Source organism: Oratosquilla oratoria, chromosome 40 (genome assembly GCF_046742065.1).
Source record: "Oratosquilla oratoria isolate Oo_2021 chromosome 40, ASM4674206v1, whole genome shotgun sequence".
NCBI lineage: Eukaryota > Metazoa > Arthropoda > Malacostraca > Stomatopoda > Squillidae > Oratosquilla > Oratosquilla oratoria.
Window position 1 is genome coordinate 7703076 of NC_134816.1, and position 7500 is coordinate 7710575.

Genomic DNA, 7500 nt, shown 5'->3' on the forward strand with positions numbered 1-7500 from the left:
CTTGACTATACAATACATTTTTGGTCTCCGTCCTATAGATTGGACACTAATTCACTAGAATCAATACAGAGAAGAATGACTAAATTGATACAAGGGCTTAGAAATTCACTATACGAAGACAGGCTTAAGCACCTTAACTTACACCCTCTGGAAAGACGAAAAGTGCGGGGTAATCTAATAGAGGTATTCATATGGGTCAAGGGCTTTAATAAGGGTGATGCAGGTAAGGTCATCATATTAAGGCAGCAGGGCAGGACTTGTAGTAATGGATTTAAATTGGACAAATTTAGGATTAAGAAAGAAATAGGCAAGAACTGGTTTACCAACAGAGTAATGAACAAATGGATTAGTAACCATGTAGTGAGCGCTGAAACAATCGGTTGTTTTCAGAGATGATTAGATAACTTTAAAGATAGAGATGACAGGTGGTAATGGACATAGAACTGCCTAGTGTAGGCCTTATGGCCTCTTGCACTCGCCTTCATTCTTATGTTCATTAAAATAGAAAGATTTTCTCTCATCTGTAAGCGGAGGGCGCTGGGATAAGTGTTGTGGTAACGGTGATGATGCGCTGATTGGTCTCCATAGAAATGATAGTGGTAGTTGGAGGCTTTGACGGATGTTTTGGTGTTGTACTGGTACTGGTAGTCTAATTCAGGAGAACGGAGAGTTTCACTTCAGAAAATAATAATAATGTGACAGATTCTTAATGTCTGTTCTCCTTTGAAAAGTAGTCTCTCTCTCACGAAGGAACTCTTTACCATCGAAAAGAAAAAATCTGATCCATCACGATTTGTGTATAATGTCGATTAAAAAAGTATATTGTAACATTATACTGAAGTCTGCCCATACCCTCGGACGTGTGAATCGACTTTGACCCAGACCGATGACGTACATGACGCCATGGTGTGTCCCAGTGAAACACGGTCCTCAAGAATAGAATGATTAGCTTATCAAAGAAATCGCCTACAAGTCCTAGGCCTTATCGTAAACCATTATCTGCAGTCTGGGGTCGGGAACCTCAAGAGGGTCTTAACCCCTGGCCTATAACCAGCACTTGAGTATATACAATATTTATGTAAACGTATTTAGCAATAGACACGAGAAATGGAACTATAATCATATAGAGGGAGGGGGCTTGCTTTTGTGAAAGGGGGTCAGCATGGAGGAATACTGAACACAGACATGAGTAAATCCGTGCACCCCGCACGATCCAGTTTCGACAACCCCTACTGACTGAGAGGTCGCCGGAGCTAATGTTGGGGTAAGGCTGGGTAGTCGGATATACGCAAGTCAGTTAATTTTAAGCTGACAAAGACTTATTACAAAACGAAAACTTCCACATCCGTTGAGAGAAAATAAAGTCTTTGCTTAACGTATACTTAGAAGAAAAAACAAATTAAAGAATGTAACTCAGTAGAATTGGTGAACTTCAAACCAACTATCCAGCATCATTGTTAAAGGAAATCTCGGCGAAGTTTGAAAGAAGTTACAGTACTTTGTGTGGTAGCCAGTCACACTCAGACCTTGACAAGAGGGAAGTGGACAACAAAGTTAGACGTAAGCCCTCAGACGACTCCTATTCGGGGTGACGTGGGGTAGGGGAATAGTCGAAGTTTGGATCATGTTTGTCACGTGTACAAGTTTCTGGTGATATAGTGTATATACTTGTCAAGCAAAACATCATCCTTTCTGAACTGCGAGTTTCCGCAAAGCCTTGTAACGGCAGACACATGAACATTCACGATATAACAGTGACCACATCAAAAACCATTCAAAGTTTGGCCAGAATGTACCCAAATCAGTTCACTGGCAAGTGATTTGCCGTCCAGAAAAGCTGGAGATTCAAATGACAATTATATATCATACACCCAGACCCAAAACACGTTTATGAGCGCCTACTGTACATATATCAACATTGAAGTCGTCATCCGTTCTGCGAGGTAGCTAGGCATAATAACCTTTGTTGGAGGTCAAGAATTTAAAATCTAAATGACGTCACAATTTCACTCATGGGGTTTCGAACCATCTCTCTGTAGCTTTTTACCTTCAGACGCTTTTGCGCCATTACTTTCGACAACCATTATCCCTCCGGAAGCCTGCCTTGTTTTGGTGTTAGTGTGCGCGTCTGGTAACCGCGTGGGGATTTCATCTTCTGTTCGAATCCTGGCTGCGGCGCATAGGTTAGAAGGGCATCCACTTTGGGTAATGTCCTCCGACCGCTGCTGTCCTCGGACCTGAGGCGACTTGGATGTCACGATGTGATACATCAGCTTTCTCCGGGATATCGTCACTGCAGTGACACCGTCTCCTGCGTTCACGTTTGAGCTGTTCCGGATCACCTGCAAGATTGAATTCCGAGCGGGTACCAGACCCGCAAACCACGAAAATAACAACAACAACAACAACAATAATAATGATAATAATAATAATAATAATAATAATAATAATAATAATAATAATAATAATAATAATAATAATAATAATAATAATAATAATAATAATAATAATAATAATAATAATAATAATAATAATAATAATAATAATAATAATAATAGTATTAATATTAATAATGATAATAATGATAATAATAATAATAATAATAATAATAATAATGATAATAATAATTAATAATGATAATAATAATAGCAATAATAACACTAATAATTAATAATAATAATAATTAATAATAATAATAATAATGATAATAATAATGATAATTAATAATAGTAATAATAATAATAATAATGGTAATAATAATAATAATAATAATAATAATAATAATAATAATAATAATAATAATAATAATAATAATAATAATAATAATAATAATAATAATAATAATAATAATAATAATAACAACAACAACAACAATAATAAAGGATGATAAAAAGATCAGCATATACCTCTGTTACTTCCTTTTCTTATAGAATTTTTTTGTCCACAACGGAGTGAAAGACAAGAATTTAGCATGCTAACTTCAGAGACAATTACATATATATATATATATATATATATATATATATATATATATATATATATATATATAAATATATATATATATATATATATATATATATATATATACAGTATATTTATATATGTGTATATTGGTTAGAAACAGGTGATTAAATCTGAGAAGCGGATCCAGGCTGAAGTAGGTCTCAAACAGTCGACCCTTTTCAAGCCAGAGTCCGTCCCTCTACTGCATAAATTCACATGTCCTTAGCCAGAGTAAAGCCTATCAAGTAATTAACCTCATCCAAGGGGTCATGACTGAATGCAAAAGATTACCCTCCGGCCAATAGATCTACTTACAAATAGAATAACGCATGTATGCTCAATATAGCACTTAAATGGGTAAAATTGGGTTTTATTTAACCGCGGGAGGCTTCAATGATATTGTCAATTACATATGTATGTGTGTATGTGTGTGTTTATGTGTGTGTGCGTGTGTATGTGTGTGTGCGTGTGTATGTGTGTGTGTGTGTCAGGGCCTTCACATGGGGGGGAGTAGGATGTGCATATGCCCTGGGGCGGCACATTTGGGGGGGGGAGGCAATTGTAGTCTCGATATGCCGCCTACAAGGCTGATAAAATAATAATAATAATAATAATGATAATAAAAAATACCAAAGGAGCCCTGGATATTTTACCGTAATCAATGAATTTTGCGTTAGAATAAACAGAATATGAAATATTTTCCCCTTATCCATCCTGGAATACGGACATTAAATAAAGATTTTAAAATCTGTTGAATTATTTTGCAAGCCAATAGCTATAGTAGGCAGTAAGGAATGGTGGTGATGGGGGAAGGGCGGGAGGGGTCACTGATTTTTTTTTTTTTTTTTTGGGGGGGGGGGAGTGAAGTAACACTCCCAAGGGCTTTGTTTGAGCCCGTGCGGTGGTGTGTTTATTTAAGACACACCATGTAGAGAGGGGGTGGAATAGTGTAGCTATTCAGAGGGGGATAGGGGGTAGTAGAAAAGAGAGGCTGCAGCTGTTAGAGCGGCGGCGGACGCTCTAGTATCTGACGGAGTTCATAGGGGCTTTGGAGACGGCAGAGACAGCTTACAAGACCTTCAGGGGGAGCCGGTGGTCCCCGTCTAAGGAAAGAGGTGACGGGGCAATCGCTCAGGTAGTGGAGGAGGTCGGCATTTTCTGCACGGCAGTGGTTTTCCGGCGGTCTTCCGTGGTGCTCTGGGGATTAAGCTGCCAGAGGCAACGGTCCTCGAGACGCAGCCTGAAGAGTAGCTTTTCTATCCTTCTGGGAGTGGAGCGGGGGAGGATTAGAGGTTCATATGCTGTCACCTTTTTGTACCACCCCGCTCGTTGGGAAATCTGCGCCTCCAGACTGTGTTGGAGATGCCACTGCGTGCGTGCTAATGCCCTAGTTCTAAGTTGGAGCTGGCTCCTGATGGGAGGGACCTGGACATCGACACTGGCGCGCTTGCGGGCTGCGGCAGCTGCTGCGTCTGCAAGGTCGTTTCCGTGCACACCGACGTGACTTGGCACCCAGTTGATGATGACATTCCGTCTGGTACGGTGTAATTTGTACAGGAGAGCAATGATATTGGTGAGGAGATGGACATTATCTTCGGGCTCTGCCTGTTGCAAGCAGCTTATCAGGTTAAGAGAGTCTGTGTGGATGACCATGGAATTGGAAGGGCATGTTCTAGGGCCCCCTGCATCGCCACGGCCTCGTCTTGAAGAGAGGACGCGGAGTCGCGGAGTCTCCTGGCCGTGTGTGGGCTGTTTTGTTCTACAGAGCCATCTGTAAAATATACGGTATGACCAGGTCGCGCCAGTGCCCGGATGCCGTTATTAGCAGAGACGCGCGCTCTGGGTGGCCTGCGCCCTTTTTCCCCGGGAGTGACGTAAATTTAAAGGTCACGGGGGCCGGTGCCCACGGCGGCGGGCATTTAAAGTCCGGGTGGGATTTTGGTATGCCCTTCTCGAGGAGAGGTTGCCGCAGTTGGAAGGAATCCAGGAGCTTGGCCGCGTGTGAGAGCCAAGTGTTGGGGCGTTGCAGTGTGTCTGCGCGTGCAAGTGAGGTGAAGTTGGCCCGACTTAGACCTGTCTCGTCGCGGGGACGGAGTGCGCGGGCAATAAAGTCCGCCCCGAGCATTCTGATCCTGAGTTGGAGAGGAGGGAGCGAGGCATCCCGCTGGAAGTTGAGAATTGTATACCATCGTTGTGCTCCCAGGATGACTCTAGCAGCTTCATTCTGGCATGTCTCAAACCTATGAAGTTTATCTGTGTCCACAGTAAGGAGAGCCGGGGCTGCGTAGTCGGCGATAGTAGTACGTGCGTAGGATTTGATGCGTGGCACCAAGTGCTCTTCCGCACATGGCCCTCATCACTGTGGTTCAGGCCGTCATTCTCTCTCTGAGGTAGGATATTTCCCTGTTGAAGGTGAGGCCCTTGTCGAGCCATACGCCCAGGTACTGGAATTGTGTGACCCAGTCCAGCGCGAATCCCTGAGTAAAGAGGGGTTCCTTTCCCCGCCCGAGACCGAATGCCATGGCTTTGGACTTCCGAGGGGATATTTTGAGCCCGATTCTGACTCATTCCGCTGCGACGGCGTCGAGGCAGCGCTGTGCCGTGTCGTGGCATCGTTGCTTCCCATTAATGACGAGAGCCAGAACATCGGCGTAGGAAATGATTTTGCACCCGTGGGGGAGGGGGAGCTCCAGTACGTTGGAGATCAGCACGTTGAAGAGAGTCGGGCTGAGGACCCCTCCCTGTGGTGTAACCATTCTATAGCACTGTGGGCTCCGACATGTGGCTTTGAAAACACACCCGCACATATCTGCGTGACAGGTAGTCGCCTATCCAGGTGAGAAGTCTTCCTCTTACATCTTTGCATGCATGAGTGTCTTGGATAGCCAGAGGACTGGCTAGCTCGAAGGCCTTCTCCAGATCGAGAAAAATGGCGATGGAGGGCTCGCTGCTCACTGCTGCGAGAAGGGTGGCAATGCTGTGGGCTGTACCAGTGCCCTTGCGATAAGCATAGATATGCTCATGCAGCGGACCTAATTTCCATAGCAATCTGTTGAGTATCATTCTTTCAGCTGTTTTCCCCATACAGCTGACCAGGCTGATGGGGCGGTAGGCACCGGGTTCTTTGGGTTTGGGGATCGGCACTATTGTGGCCGTCTTCCAGGCCGTGGGCAGTCTCCCGGTTCTCCAGGACGCGTTGATCACGCGGAGAAAGGCCTCATCTCCTGCAGGTCCGAGGTGTGCCAGCATGGAGTAGGTGACTCCGTCCTCGCCGGGAGCAGTGTCCTTGTCAGATCTGCGGGCGGCCATGAGCTCTCGTCCGTCTGGCCATCATGTCCCCGATGTGGTGAATTCTTCCCTCCCGCAGCTGTTGTTGCATCTCCTGGGTACGCTGCGGCAGGAAGGCACTGCTGGTTCGAGAGGCGAATTCCTCTACCAGCCGCTGCGCCTCTTCGGTTGGGGCATAATGGGTTAGACGGGGGCGAGACCTGTTAGTGGCTACATGAAGTTTGTGCCAGAGCTCGGAGAGGGAGGTGTGGGCGTTGAATCCCTCGCACCACCCATGAAATTTGTTTACCCTGACACGCGTAGCCGTGGCATGCGCTTCACGAACTGCTGCTCGGAGATTGGCGAGATTGACATGTGTCCTCTTGCGGAACATGCACACCCTGTGGTTAGCTTCTCTCATTTCCTCGTTGTAGTACCAGTGGTTCTTGTGCCTCCGGGTGGGCTGTCCCTGCAGTGGAATCGTATCGCTTGCAGCAGCATGGAGGGTGGTTGAGAGATCTGCCTCCAAGCTGTCGACGTCCCAAGCTGAGGGGTTGTACTCAGTTGCCCAGAACGCCAAGGCGTTGGAGAAGAGAGGCCAGTTGGACTTGGATGTGTTCCACCGCGGAATGTGTGGCACCACCGGTGGCGGAGCCACATCTCGTATGTACGTGCATACGTCAAAGTGGTCACTGGTGACAACGGGGTGTATCTCCCATCTTGCGCGGGAGGAGAGAATGGCAGTCACAAGGGTTAGGTCAAACCTGCCTCCCCGTACATGGAGTCGGAGAGCCGTCGTTCAGCAAGGCGATGTGGGGGGAGGAAGTCAGTGTAAGGTGTAGGTGATTCCCTGCAGCATTGGGGCCCTGTGTGGATGACACAGATTGGTGGTGATCATTAAAATCCCCTCCGAGGATGATGAGTCTGTCCCCAGCAAGGGTGCTCACTTCCCCAAGGTTCAGGACCGCGTGACGGCCCCTGTACAAGTTGTAGATGGTGAAGGTCTCATGGCCTCGTTGTACGAGAACCGCATGAGCCTCCACGCCATCGCCACAGTATATGGGGTTGGTGTCTTCGCTGCAGAGTAGGCTGTCCTTGGTGAGGGCCATGCAGCCTCTCGTGGTGACGCTGCGTGGTAAGGCGAAGGTGCGATATCCCGGGAATCGCACCTCCTCCCTTAGTAGTGTTTCCTGTAGAAGAATGATGTCGAAATCGTATTGCTGAGCGATA

The 7500-nt window shown here is 46.0% G+C and overlaps 1 protein-coding gene across 8 annotated transcripts in view; it reads left to right on the plus strand.

The window, feature by feature from the left end:
* Positions 1-7500, plus strand: part of LOC143020629 (monocarboxylate transporter 9) — a 541387-nt gene that overhangs the window by 138648 nt on the left and 395239 nt on the right. The window lies entirely within an intron of this gene.